Here is a 15,306-nt window from a genome sequence, read left to right on the forward strand (position 1 = left end):
CATTCGATGGAATCTGGAACAGTACCCATGGATTGGAGGGTAGCTAATGTTACCCCACTATTCAAAAAAGGTGGTAGAGAGAAAACGGGGAATTACAGACCGGTAAGCTTGACATCGGTAGTGGGGAAAATGCTAGAGTCCATTATAAAAGATGTAATAGCAGAGCACTTGGAAAACAGTGACAGGATCGGACAGGATTGACCCTTAGTGTTCGGGGAATTAAACACGTGGGGTTACGGGGATAAGGTGGGATATGTGTTGGTGTAGGGGTTACGGGGATCGGGTGGGATATGTGTCGGTGCAGGTCGATGGGCTGAAATGGCCTCCATCTGCACTGTGGGGTTTCTGTGAAAGTCAACATGGATTTACAAAAGGTAAATCGTGCTTGACTAATCTACTGGAATTTTTTGAGGATGTAACCGATAGAATAGATAAGGGAGAACCAGTGGATGTGTTGTATTTGGACTTTCAGAAGGCTTTCGATAAGGTCCCACAAAAGAGATTAGCGTGTAAAGTTAAGGCACATGGGACTAGGGGCAAGGTATTGACTTGGATAGAGAACTGGTTGGCAGACAGGAAGCAAAGAGTTGGAATAAACGGGTTTTTTTCCAAGTGGCAGGCAGTGACTAGTGGGGTACCGCAGGGATCGGTCCTTGGACCCCAGCTATTCACAATATATATTAATGATCTAGACAAGGGAACTAGATGTAATATCTCCAAATTTGCAGACGACACAAAGCTGGGTGGGCGTGTGTGCTGTGAGGAGGAAGCCGAGAAACTACAGGATGATTTGGACAGGTTGGGTGATTGGGCAGAAGCATGGCAGATGCAATATAACGTGGATAAATGTGAGGTTATCCACTTTGGTGTCAAAAACAGGAAGGCAGATTATTATCTGAATGGCAATAGATTGGGAGAAGGGGAAATGCAACGAGACCCGGGTGTCCTTGTGCACCAGTCGCTGAAGGTAAGCATGCAGGTGCAGCAGGCGGTTAAGAAGGCAAATGGTATGTTGGCCTTCATAGCGAGAGGATTTGAGTACAGGAACAAGGATGTCTTGCTACAGTTGTACAGGGCCTTGGTGAGACCACATCTTGAGTATTGTGTGCAGTTTTGGTCGCCTTATCTGAGGAAGGATATTCTTGCCATGGAAGGAGTTCAGCGAAGATTCACCAGGCTGATACCTGGGATGGCAGGAATGACGTATGAAGAGAGATTGGGTCGATTAGTCTTATATTCGCTAGAGTTTAGAAGAATGAGAGGGGATCTCATTGAAACTTATAAAATTCTGGCAGGACTGGACAGACTAGATGCAGGGAGGATGTTCCCGATGGTTGGGGAATCTAGAACCAGGGGTCACAGTCTAAGGATAAGGGATAGGCCTTTTAGGACAGCAATGAGGAGGAATTTCTTCACCCAGAGAGTGGTGAACCTGTGGAATTCTCTACCACAGAAGGCAGTAGAGGCCAATTCATTAAATATATTCAAGAAGGAGTTGGATATATTTCTTAAGGCTAAAGGGATCAAGGGGTATGGGGAGAAAGCAGGGACAGGGTACTGAATTTGGATGATCAGCCATGATCGCATTGAATGGCGGAGCAGGCTCGAGGAGCTTAATGGCCTACTCCTGCTCCTATCTTCTATGTTTCTATATTTCTACACACACACACTCACACTCACACACTCACTCACACACACTCAAACACTCACACTCACACACTCACTCACACACACACTCACACACACACTCACACACACACATTCACACACACACTCACACTCACACACTCACACACACACTCACACACACACTCACACTCACACACTCACACTCACACATTCACACACACACTCACACTCACACACTCACACTCACACACACACTCACACACACACACACACATTCACACACACACTCACACACTCACACTCACACACACACTCACACTCACACATTCACACACACACTCACACTCACTCACACACACACTCACATTCACACACACATTCACACACACACTCACACTCACACACTCACACTCACACACACACACACATTCACACACACACTCACACACTCACACTCACACACACACTCACACTCACACATTCACACACACACTCACACTCACTCACACACACACTCACACACACACACACATTCACACACACACTCACACACACATTCACACACACACTCACACTCACACACACACTCACACACACACATTCACACACACACTCACACTCACACACACACTCACTCTCACACTCACACACTCACACACACACTCACACTCACACACTCACACACACACTCACTCTCACACTCACACACTCACACACACACTCACTCTCACACTCACACTCACACACTCACACACACACTCACTCTCACACTCACACTCACACACTCACACACTCACTGCCAGTCTAAGATCAATTGTAAACAAATCAAAGGAAATATTGTTCATCACTCACACGATCTCCCTGGTGCTATCAGCACACTGCTGCAGTTATATTAAAACAAAATATAAGTAAAAAAGAGCTGACAGGATTTATCCGGGGATCTGTCAGCCGTGGCTCAGTGCGGTGCTCTCTTGCCTCTGAATCAGAAGGTTGTGGGTTCAAGTCCCACTCCAGAGAGTCGAGCACAAAAATCTAGGCTAACACACCCAGTGCGGTACTGAGGGAGCGCCGCACTGTCGGAGGGGCAGTACTGAGGGAGAGCCGCACTGTCAGACGGGCAGTACTGAGGGAGTGCCGCACTGTCGGAGGGGCAGTACTGAGGGAGCGCCGCACTGTCGGAGGGGCAGTACTGAGGGAGCGCTGCACTGTCGGAGGGGCAGTACTGAGGGAGAGCCGCACTGTCAGACGGGCAGTACTGAGGGAGAGCCGCACTGTCAGAGGGGCAGTACTGAGGGAGAGCCGCACTGTCAGACGGGCAGTACTGAGGGAGTGCCGCACTGTCGGAGGGGCAGTGCTGAGGGAGCGCCGCACTGTCGGAGGGGCAGTACTGAGGGAGAGCCGCACTGTCAGAGGGGCAGTACTGAGGGAGAGCCGCACTGTCAGACGGGCAGTACTGAGGGAGTGCCGCACTGTCGGAGGGGCAGTACTGAGGGAGCGTCGCACTGTCGGAGGGGCAGTACTGAGGGAGCGCAGCTCTGTCAGAGGGGCAGTACTGAGGGAGCGCAGCACTGTCGGAGAGGCAGTATTGAGGGAGTGCTGCACTGTCGAAGGGGCAGTACTGAGGGAGCGCTGCACAGTCGGAGGGGCAGTACTGAGGTAGCGCTGTACAGTCGGAGGGGCAGTACTGAGGGAGCGCCGCACTGTCGGAGGGGCAGTACTGAGGGAGCGCTGCACTGTTGGAAGAGCAGTACTGAGGGAAGCGCCGCACTGTCGGAGGGGCAGTACTGAGGGAGCGCTGCACTGTTGGAAGAGCAGTACTGAGGGAAGCGCCGCACTGTCGGAGGGGCAGTACTGAGGGAGCGCTGCACTGTCGGAGGGGCAGTACTGAGGGAAGCGCCGCACTGTCGGAGGGGCAGTACTGAGGGAGCGCTGCACAGTCGGAGGGGAAGTACTGAAGGACTGCTGCACTGTCGGAGGGGCAGGACTGAGGGAGCACCGCATTATCAGAGGGGCAGTACTGAGGGAGCGCTGCACTGTCGGAGGGGCAGTACTGAAGAAGCGCTGCACTGTCGGAGGGGCAGTACTGAGGGAGCGCCGCACTGTCGGAGAGTCAGTACTGAGGGAGTGCTGCACTGTTGGAGGGGCAGTACAGAGGGAGTGCCACACTGTTGGAGGGGCAGTACTGAGGGAGCACCGCACTGTTGGAGGGGCAGTACTGAGGGAGCAGCGCACTATTGGAGGGGTAGTATTGAGGGAGCGCCGCACTGTCAGAGGGGCAGTACTGAGGGAGCACCGCACTGTCGGAGGGGCAGTACTGATGGAGCGTTGCACTGTCGGAGGGGCAGTACTGAGGGAGTGCTGTGCTGTCGGAGGAGCAGTGCTGAGGGAGCGCCGCACTGTCGGAGGGGCAGTACTGAGGGTGCGCCGCACTTTTTTTAGGGGCAGTACTGAGGGAGCGCTGCACTGTCGGAGGGGCAGTACTGAAGAAGCGCTGCACTGTTGGAGGGGCAGTACTGAGTGAGCACCGCACTGTCAGAGGGGCAGTACTGAGGGAGCGCTGCACTGTCGGAGGGGCAGTACTGAGGGAGCGCCGCACTGTCGGAGAGTCAGTACTGAGGGAGTGCTGCACTGTTGGAGGGGCAGTACAGAGGGAGTGCCACACTGTTGGAGGGGCAGTACTGAGGGAGCACCGCACTGTTGGAGGGGCAGTACTGAGGGAGCAGCGCACTATTGGAGGGGTAGTATTGAGGGAGCGCCGCACTGTCAGAGGGGCAGTACTGAGGGAGCACCGCACTGTCGGAGGGGCAGTACTGATGGAGCGTTGCACTGTCGGAGGGGCAGTACTGAGGGAGTGCTGTGCTGTCGGAGGAGCAGTGCTGAGGGAGCGCCGCACTGTCGGAGGGGCAGTACTGAGGGTGCGCCGCACTTTTTTTAGGGGCAGTACTGAGGGAGCGCTGCACTGTCGGAGGGGCAGTACTGATGGAGCGCCGCACTGTCGGAGGGGCAGTACTGACGGAGCGCCGCACTGTCGGAGGGTCAGTACTGAGGGAGCGCTGCACTGTCGGAGGGGCAGTACTGAGGGAGCGCCGCACTGTCGGAGGGGCAGTACTGAGGGAGCGCCGCACTGTCGGAGGTGCAGTCTTTCGGATGAGACGTTAAACCGAGGCCCCGTCTGCTCTCTCAGGTGGATGCAAAAGATCCCGTAACACTATTTTGAAGAAGAGCAGGGGAGTTATCGCTGGTGTCCTGGCGAATGTTAATCCCTCATCACGAAAACAGATTATCTGGCCATTATCACAATGTTGGCGCTTGCGGTGTGCAAAATGTCTGCCACGTTTTCTACAGTGACTACATTTCCAAGATACTTGATTAGCTGTAAAGCACTTTGAGAGGTTCTGTGGTCGTGTAAGGCGCTATATGAATGCAAGTCTTTTTTTGTATATAAAAGCACGTTGTTGCAATTACCCCTAAGACAACCTACACAACAAATTCCACTGAAGACACAATTAGGCAACAAGGTTTGCAAAAACTCCAACCTCAATCTATTGAATGCATGCGGAGGCGGGTTTTAGCGACGTGCCAACATGATTAATAAGAATTAGATTTCTCTATTTACAATGAAAATGAGCACAGAGCGGAGACAGGTTAACGAGAGGACGAGATACGAGACAGCAACACTTTTTGAAAATGATCTGTAAAGGTGAGGTGCAGCCACTGCGATCACAAACCCTCTGAAGGCAAAGATCCTCCTTTAAGGATGCTCATCACAGGGCTGTTTGTGTCATCTCTGGTCAGTGGACCATATCTCCATTAATGAAATCACCACTTCAGGTGCCTGGAGTCTCCGGCAATAATCTGACATTTTGCATTAATGGGAATTTATGTGAACCATGATCTCCTGCAGAATCCGGGCGGTCCTGTTCCACGTCCTGGAATTTGCTGTCGGAAGAGGAATAATTTAAAAAAGAGAAAAGCGGCAGCTGTGCCACTCTGTACATTTATTATCTTTTCCCAAAATAACCAAAAAAAAACAAATAAAGCGTGTGGAAACCTGTTCGCGGTGCTGACTAACAGAAAGTATTTCTCCAAAGCATCTGCCTTGTTATTAGCGCAGTGTGCAGTGACGATTAGAGTTTAACCCGCCATCCGTTACATGGAATGTACAGCACAGAATCAGGCCATTCGGCCCCACTGCTCCGTGCCGGTGTTTCTGCTCCACTCGAGCCTCCTCCCGCCCCTCTTCATCTCACCCTATCAGCATATCCCTCTATTCCTTTCTCCCTCGTGTGTTTATCTCGCTTCCCCTTAATGATAAAGCACTAATATCAATACTGGATGGCAAGAGAGGTTTTTGCACTACTACAAGAGCCACAAAGGTAGGGCATGGAATGTGTTACATCAGATTACACAGAACATACGGCACAGAAACAGGCCATTCGGCCCAACCAGTCTATGCCGGTGTTTATGCTCCACTCGAGCCTCCTCCCGTCTTTCCTCATCTAACTATCAGCGTAACCCTCGATTCCCTTCTCCCTCATATGTTTATCTAGCCTCCCCTTAAATGCACCTATACTATTCGCCTCAACCACTCCCTGTGGTAGCGAGTTCCACATTCTCACCACTCTCTGGGTAAAGAAGTTTCTCCTGAATTCCCTAGTGGATTTATGACTGACTATCTTATATTTATCACCACTAGTTTTGGATTCCTCCACAAGTGGAAACATTTTCTTCACGTCTACCCTGTCTGTGATATCCGAGTGGTAAGGTCAGAAACTGAGAGAAGCAAAATATTAGGAACAACCCCAACTGTTTATTTACACGGTGTAGCAGAGGAACATATCTCTTACAAGCTGGAGGCCAGGCGCACAATTCTTACTGCACGAGCCAAGATGGAGGATCAACCTCTGAGTCATACCCATAATGCAATGCCACATTACCGTGTTAACTGGTGTACCAGGGCATTGAATACATGACCCATTACCTTAAATACTGGTGAATGTGAACCCTTAATATTTGGCTCCATCTGGTGGATAACTTAAACATGACATCCCAGATTACTATACTGTCGAAGCCCTTCATAATTTTAAAGGCCTCTATCAGGTCACTCCTCAGCCTTCTCTTTTCTATGGTGTGGAGATGCCGGTGTTGGACTGGGGTGGACAAATGCCGAGGTGTGATAAATGGCAGTTAGAAAGATTACCTGTAATCATCTGGCATTACTCTCTGACTATATAATCTGTGTCTTTATGCATCTCTCCACTTCACCTGACGAAGGAGCAGCACTCCGAAAGCTTGTGATTTCAAATAAAACTGTTGGACTATAACCTGGCGTTGTGTGACTTCTTACATTTCTCTTTTCTAGAGAAGCGAGCCCCAGCCTGTTCAACCTTTCCTGACGGTTATAGGCTCTCAGCTCCGGTATCATCCTTGTAAATAGAGCTAGGTCACTCAGGATTGAAATGGGGAAACATTTTTTCATTCAACACATAGTAGAAATCTGGAATTCTCTCCCCCAAATAGCTTTGGATGCTGGAGGTCAATTGAAATTTTCAGGACAGAGATCGACAGATTTTTATCTGGTAAGGTTTTCAAGGGATATGGATCAAAGGTGGGTAGATGGAGTTGCGGTACAGGTCGGCCATGAGCTAAGTAAATGGTGGAACGGGCTGGAGGGATCTTTTGTCATATTGGTGGCAAGAATGGTCTCTAGTTTTAATCCCTCGCTGACCTACATTGGATCCCGGTCCGGCAACACCTCGATTTTAAAATTCTCATCCTTGTTTTCAAAAATCCCTCCACGGCCTCGCCCCTCCCTATCTCTGTAAACTCCTCCAGCCCTACAACCCGCCGAGATCTCTGCGCTCCTCCAATTCTGCCCTCTTGAGCATCCCCTGATTCCCATCGCCCCACCATTGGCGGCCGTGCCTTCAGCTGCCGGGGCCCCGAGCTCTGGAATTCCCTCCCTAAACCTCTCCGCCTCTCTCTTTCCTCCTTTAAGACGCTCCTTAAAACCTCCCTCTTTGACCAAGCTTTTGGTCACCTGCACTAATTTCTCCTTATGTGGCTCGGTGTCAAATTCTGTCTGATAATCACTCCTGTGACGTAGTAAAACGTCCCAAGGCGCTATCTAAATGCAGGGTGGTTGCTGTTGTATAAATCGGGCCCTCGGTTCGGTATTGGACTGTTGCACTCGACCTGCTCTCTGTGAGAGATCTAATGCCTGTTCAGCATATTTCCATCACTGAGCAGAAAGCACAACAAGTGAGATGAGCACCGCAATCAATGAGTAATTAAAATGGATATTGATTTGGTTTTTGAAGAGAGTGTTGGCGTCACAGAATTTCGCCTTGCAAGCCAAAAATTGTCTGCATTGCAAAAACCCTGAGTCCAGACTCCCAAAGATTGCACTTTTTACGCTTCAGGTGCTTTCTGACAGCTTCAAAAAGGATTTTATTCTTTAAAAAAAACCCAGAAAAGCCTATAAGCTCATCTTACTGTTGTAGAGAGCTTTGATCCTGCTGGTAAATCCCCCTCCCCCGCTCGCCCCGTCTGATTTTCTTCATTTCAGGAAATGTGGACTATTATTGGAGCAGGATTTCATGTTTATTGGATCATGTTGGAGCATGTTTACTCCCCCCACCCATCTCTCACCCCCTTCCGTCTCCTCCCCTCCGCAAGCTAATGCCATGCTTCGTCTCGGGGGCGGGGCACAGGCTGCATTGGGTTTGGTTGGGTTGCGGGACTGGGCTGGGCTGGGGAATCTCGGGCTGGGAATCTCGGGCTGGGAATCTCGGGCTGGGAATCTCGGGCTGGGGAATCTCGGGCTGGGAATCTCGGGCTGGGCTGGGCTAGGGAATCTCGGACTGGGCTGGGCTGGGAATCTCGGGCTGGGAATCTCGGGCTGGGGATCTCGGGCTGGGGATCTCGGGCTGGGGATCTCGGGCTGGGAATCTCGGGCTGGGAATCTCGGGCTGGGGATCTCGGGCTGGGAATCTCGGGCTGGGGATCTCGGGCTGGGAATCTCGGGCTGGGAATCTCGGGCTGGGGATCTCGGGCTGGGAATCTCGGGCTGGGAATCTCGGGCTGGGAATCTCGGGCTGGGGATCTCGGGCTGGGAATCTCGGGCTGGGGATCTCGGGCTGGGAACCTCGGGCTGGGAATCTCGGGCTGGGGATCTCGGGCTGGGAATCTCGGGCTGGGAATCTCGGGCTGGGGATCTCGGGCTGGGAATCTCGGGCTGGGAGTCTCGGGCTGGGAATCTCGGGCTGGGAATCTCGGGCTGGGCTGGGCTAGGGAATCTCGGGCTTGGCTGGGCTAGGGAATCTCGGGCTGGGGATCTCGGGCTGGGGATCTCGGGCTGGGAATCTCGGGCTGGGAATCTCGGGCTGGGAATCTTGGGCTGGGGAATCTCGGGCTGGGCTGGGCTGGGAATCTCAGGCTGGGCTGGGAATCTCGGGCTGGGCTGGGGTAGGTTGGTGGGCACTGGGTGGATTGGGTTGGGGTCTCGGGCATGGGCTGGGGTAGGTTGGTGGACACTGGGTGGGTTGGGTTGGGGTCTCGGGCATGGGCTGGGGTAGGTTGGTGGGCACTGGGTGGGTTGGCTTGGGGTCTCGGGCTGGGGTAGGTTGGTGGGCACTGGCCGGGTTGGGTTGGGGTCTCGGGCTGGGCTGGGGTAGGTTGGTGAGCACTGGGTGGGTTGGGTTGGGGTCTCGGGCTGGGCTGGGGTAGGTTGGTGGGCACTGGGTGGGTTGGCTTGGGGTCTCGGGCTGGGGTAGGTTGGTGGGCACTGGCCGGGTTGGGTTGGGGTCTCGGGCTGGGTTGGGTTGGGGTCTCGGGCTGGGTTGACGTTGTGGACTCGGGCTTCCTTAAGCCACATGCCCATTTGTCATGTATGAACCCTGATGTGGAATGCAGGCATAAGAACAGGAGGAGGCCGTTCAGCCCCTCGAGCCTGATCCGCCATTCAATTAAATCATGGCTGACCTGTATCTCAACTCCATTTACCCTCCTTGAAACCCAAATTTTCCACTGATCCCTCAGCATCCACAGCCTATGTGGGGGAGCGAGTTCCAGATTTCCACTGCCCTTTTTGTGAAGAAGTGAATCATAGAATCATAGGCCCATCGTGCTTGTGCTGGCTCTTTGAAAGAGCAGCCATGCTGAGTCCCACATCCCCGCTTTTTGTCCGTAACCCTGTAGGTTCCTCAAGGGTCTGTCCAACTCCCTGATTTCTGTGCTTCCCTTTTTCCACTCCTGAACGGCCTGGCTCTAATTTTAAGATTGTGTCCTCATGTTCTGGTCTCCCCCCACCAGAGGAAGTACTTTCCCAGTATCTAGAATGCAGGACAAATCCAACTCCGCCAATAACCAGTCTATCAGCCTGTAGAATACAAAGGCTGTTAACCCTGCCAACTGTGCTCGCATGCTAAGAGAGAAAGACTTGCATTTCTATAGCGCCTTTCACAACCACCGGACGTCCCAAAGCGCTTTACAGCCAATGAAGTACTGTTTTGAAGTGTAGTCACTGTTGTAATGTGGGAAACGCAGCAGCCAATTTGCGCACAGCAAGCTCCCACAAACAGCAATGTGATAATGACCAGATAATCCGATCTTGTTATGTTGATTGAGGGATAAATATTGGCCCCCGAGTGGGACTTGAACCCACAACCTTCTGACTCGGAGGTGAGAGTGCTTCCCACTGAGCCACAGCTGACGCTAAGAAGAAGAATAACAACAACTTGTATTTATATAACGCCTTTAACGTAGCAAAACATCCCAAGGCGTTTCACAGGAGCGTTATAAGACAAATAAAATTTGACACCGAGCCACATAAGGAGATATTAGGACAGGTGACCAAAAGCTTGGTCAAAGAGGTAGATTTTAAGGAGCGTCTTAAAGCAGGAAAGAGAGGTAGCGAGGCGGAGAGGTTTAGGCAGGGAATTCCAGAGCTTAGGGCCCAGGCAGCTGAAAACAGATGATCTGTTTTAGTGATGTTGGATGAGGGATAAATATTGTCCCCAGGACACCAGGGAGAACTCCCCTTCTTTTCTTCGGATTTTTTACATCCACCTGAGAGAGCAGACATAGGTTTAACCTCCCCTCCGAAAGAGTTGGGCAAGGGGGCTAAGAGCTATGGAGCCAAGGCAGGTGGATGGAGTTAGGATACAGATCAGCCATGATCTCATTGAATGGCGGAACAGGCTCGAGGGGCTGAATGGCCTCCTCCTGTTGCTATGAAGGTGCAAAATCTGGAACAGTGCTTTGAAATGGCGGCTGGGGGGTGGGGTGGGGAGGGGCGGTGACAGAAAAGATTAGCGACAGCATTAACTGGGAAAGAGTGAGGGAGGAGAATGTCAGAGTAAACTGGAACATAAGAATTAGGAGCAGGAGTCGGCCATTTGGCCCCTCAAGCCTGCTCCGCCACACGGCCCCTCAAGCCTGCTCCGCCACACGGCCCCTCAAGCCTGCTCCGCCATTCAATAAGATCATGGCTGATCATTGACCTCAACTCCACTTTCCCGCCCGATCCCCATATCCCTGGATTCCCTCAGAGATCCCCAAAAAACTGGAAGGGGATAGGGTACCAGATGGGTTCTTTTGTGACCTGGAACAGTGGCGGTGGGGCGGGGGGGGGGGGAGCGGGGGCTGCGGGTGGAAGGGTGAAGGTGAAGGTGATTGCTGGATAAGCAAAGGTCCTGTTGACGATCCAAATGTCGCTCTGTTTTTCCTTCTCTTCCCAATAAATTATCGACTGTGAACTGTAAAACTTTTAACATTAGCCAGACTGCATCGTTCTTAATGAATACAAATATTAATTTTCCAGTGAACTTGCCCAGGATCCCCGCTCCCACCTTGCCGTGTAAAAATACTGCCAGTTCTGTGCCTTGAATCTCGGAAATGTAGTAAACAGGCAGGAGGATAGTAACAGACTGCAGGAGGACACGGACAGACCGGTGGATTGGGGCAGACACGTGGCGGATTACATTTAACACAGAGAGGTGTGAAGTGATGCATTTTGGAAGGAAGGATGAGGAGAGGCAATGTGAACTACAGGTTACAATGTTAAAGGGGGCGCAGCATGTTACCTGTAAGCCGCGCGACGCTCTGCAGGTCCCGCAGAGCCGACTATTAAATAGAAAAACAGCGCCCGCGAGGAATTCTGAATGGCCCGTGTTATAAATCTCATCATCAAGAAACTACTTATGAAATAACGCTGGACGGCCAGCTGGTGGCGCCGTCCAAGGAGTATAAATACTCGGGCGTGGGCCCCAGCTTTCCAGGGACATTTTGTAAAGACAAGGAGCTAGTGAAATACAACTAGACTTCCATGTTCTGAAACAAGTTGATTAATGCTTTATGTTCAAACCAAGTGCGTAGTGAGTTTTATTACGTCAGCCCACATAGACCATTAAAGGCGCCCCACGGGCCAAAAAGAAATTCGAGGGAACAGTGGTCTGCAGGAACAGAGAGACCTGGGGGTGTATGTATAGGTGGCAGGACAAGTTGATAAGGCTGTTAAAAAAAAGCACACGGGATCTTTGGCTTTATAAATAGCAGCACAGAGTTACAAAAGTTAACCTTTAGAAATCTCTGGTTTGGCCTCAGCTGGAGTATTGTGTCCAATTCTGGGCCCCACACTTTAGGAAGGATGTCAAGGCCTTGGAGAGGGTGCAGAGGAGATTTACTAGAATAGTACCAGGGATGTGGGACTTCAGTTACATGGAGAGACTGGGATTGTTCTCCTTGGAGCAGAGAAGGTTAAAGGGAAGATTTAATAAAGATGTTCAAAATCATGAGGGGTTTTGATCGAGTAGATAGGGAGAAACTGTTTCTACTGGCAGGGGTGTCGGTAACCAGAGGACACAGATTTAAGGTAATTGGCAAAAGAACCAGAAGAGGGGATGAGGAGAATTTTTTACGCAGCGAGTTGTTGTGATCTGGAATGCGCTGCCTGAAAGGGCGGTGGAAGCAGATTCAATAGTGACTTTCAAAAGGGAATTGGAGAAATACTTGAAGGGAAAATATTTGCAGGACTGTGGGGGAAAGAGCAGGGGTGGGGGGGAGTGGGACTAATCGGAGAGCTCTTTCAAAGAGCCGGCACAGACTCGATGGGCCGAATGGCCTCCTCCTGTGCTGTACAATGCTCTGATTCTTTGATTTTGATTACTGATTCAAGATTTAATGTACTTCTGTTCGTAACCCCTCCCCTACAATACAAGAAATGTGTATATTTGCTGCTTAAGTTACAAAGCTATTGGTTAACATTTACATAAAGTTACATCAACTCTACAGCACAGAAACAGGCCTTTCGGCCCAACACATCCGTACCGGTGTTTATGCTCCACACGAGCCTCCTCCCGTCCCTCTTCATCTCACCCCATCAGCATATGGGGTTGGAGGAAGTAGGGTGGGAGGAGGCTCGAGTGTCGTAGGAGGAGAGATTGGGTCGACTAGGCCTGTATTCACTAGAGTTTAGAAGAATGAGAGGGGATCTCACTGAAATGTATAACATTCTGACAGGGCTAGACAGGCTGGATGCAGGGAGGATGTTTCCCCTGGTTGGGGGGTCTAGAACGAGGGGTCACAGTCTCAGGATACGGGGTAGGACATTTAGGACTGAGATGAGAAATGTCTTCACTCAGAGGGTGGTGAACCTGTGGAATTCTCAACACAGAAGGCTGTGGAGGCCAAGTCACTGAATATATTTAAGAAGGAGATAGATAGATTTCTAGACACAAAAGGCATCAAGGGATATGGGGAGAGAGCGGGAATATGGTATTGAGATAGAGGATCAGCCATGATCATGTTGAATGGCGGAGCAGGCTCGAAGGGCCGAATGGCCACTCCTGCTCCTATTTTTCTATGTTTCTATATCCTTCTATTCCTTTCTCCCAGGTAGCACGGTGGCATAGTGGTTAGCACTGTTGCCTCACAGCGCCAGGGACCCGGGTTCGAATCCGGCCTCGGGTGACTGTCTGTGTGGAGTTTGCACATTCTCCCCGTGTTTGCGTGGGTTTCCTCCGGGTGCTCCGGTTTCCTCCCACAGTCCAAAGATGTGCGGGTTAGGATGATTGGCTATGATAAATTGACCCTTAGTGTTAGGGGGGATTAAATACGTGGGGTTACGGGGATCGGGTGGGATATGTGTCGGTGCAGGCTCGATGGGCTGAAATGGCCTCTATCTGCACTGTGGGGTTTCTGTGATTCATGTGTTTAGCTAGCATTAAATGCATCGATACTATTCACCTCAACCACTCCCTGTGGTAGCGAGTTCCACATTCTCACCACTCTCTGAGTAAAGAAGTTTCTCCTCAATTCCCTATTGGATTTATTAGTGACTGTCTTAAATTTGTGCCCACTAGTTTCTGAATCTTTTCGCTGGTGTTTCCAGCTTGGCATCCACGTGGGCCGAGCCCAGAGAGCAACGCTTCCGTCAGGGGGCTCAGATGTTGCCGAGGGTCTGGGAGATCCATTTCATTGTGCTCTAATTTGGAGAATAAATGAGAGCAGAAGAGATACGAGAAGGGAAAAAAAAAAGCCATGCTCCTTGGGGAATTGGGCTGGTTGTTGCAGCCAGGAATAAAAAGGCTGAGTTAGTTCCGAGCTGCTGAGCAGCTGGCAATGAACCAAGTTCCTCCACTCTGTTGGTACTGAGGTATTCACGAGATATGTGCTACCCATATATCTAGTGAGGACCACCCAGAACCGTGACATGAAGTAATCTCCAAAGAAGGCACTGTAAGCCCTGTATTCCTGCACCAAAAGCACCGCTGGAAGCAATAACTCACCAAATGTAGTGACCTAGCATAAAGGTATCTGTGTGCCTCTATCCGATGACCAGGAATGGAATGATAAACTGTGGGGAGACCAGAACTGAGAGGTTGGGCTTATCAGCTGAACAGGCGGGGGCTCTTTTCCCCTTTTCAAATAAAGAGAAGGCTGAGGGGCGACCCAACAGAGGTCGTTCAAATTATGAAGGGGTTCGATAGGGTAGACGTAGAGAAGATGTTTCCACCTGTGGAAAACTAAGGGGTCATAAATGTAAGATAGTCACTAATAATTCCAATCGGGAATTCAGGAGAAACTTCTCTACCCAGAGAGTGGTGAGAATGTGGAACTCGCTACCACAGGGAGTGGTTGAGGCGAATAGTATAGATACATTTAAGGGGAAGCTGGAGAAAGGAATAGAAGGATATGCTGATGGGGTGAGATGAAGAGGGGTGGGAGGAGGCTCGTGTGGAGCATAAACACCGGCACGGACCAGTTAGGCCGAATGGCCTGTTTCTGTGCTGTAGACACTGTGGGGGCGATTTTAACCCTCCTCACATGAGGGAGAAAGGAATCGAAGGTTAAGTTGATGGGGTGAGATGAAGAGGGGGTGGGAGGAGGCTCGTGTGGAGCATAAACACCGGCATGGAGCAGTTGGGCCGAATGGCCTGTTTCTGTGCTGTACATTCTATTCCCTGTCCATAATGGGTCTGCGGTTCACACACACAAACACACTCAGTTGTATAGAATTTTGTAGATGAATACACAATCGTCCTACAGCACCGCAAAACAATTCGTAAGATCGTACGTTGTGGGGGGAGGGGTAAGCGTTGCATTATTATTTAACAATCTGAAATAAAAAGAGAGATGCTGGAAATGCGGAGAAGGTGCATCAGGAACGGAGCTTCC

At 50.9% G+C, this 15,306-nt stretch overlaps 1 protein-coding gene across 5 annotated transcripts in view; it reads right to left on the reverse strand.

Moving 5' to 3' along the window:
* The window catches only part of LOC147114515 (zinc finger protein 521-like), a 740,808-nt gene that overhangs the window by 336,300 nt on the left and 389,202 nt on the right, over positions 1 to 15,306 (reverse strand). The gene's annotated exons all lie outside the window — the stretch shown is intronic.

This window comes from Somniosus microcephalus, chromosome 7, assembly GCF_052327205.1.
Source record: "Somniosus microcephalus isolate GS21.2 chromosome 7, FLI_Smic_1.0, whole genome shotgun sequence".
Taxonomy (NCBI): Eukaryota; Metazoa; Chordata; class Chondrichthyes; order Squaliformes; family Somniosidae; genus Somniosus; species Somniosus microcephalus.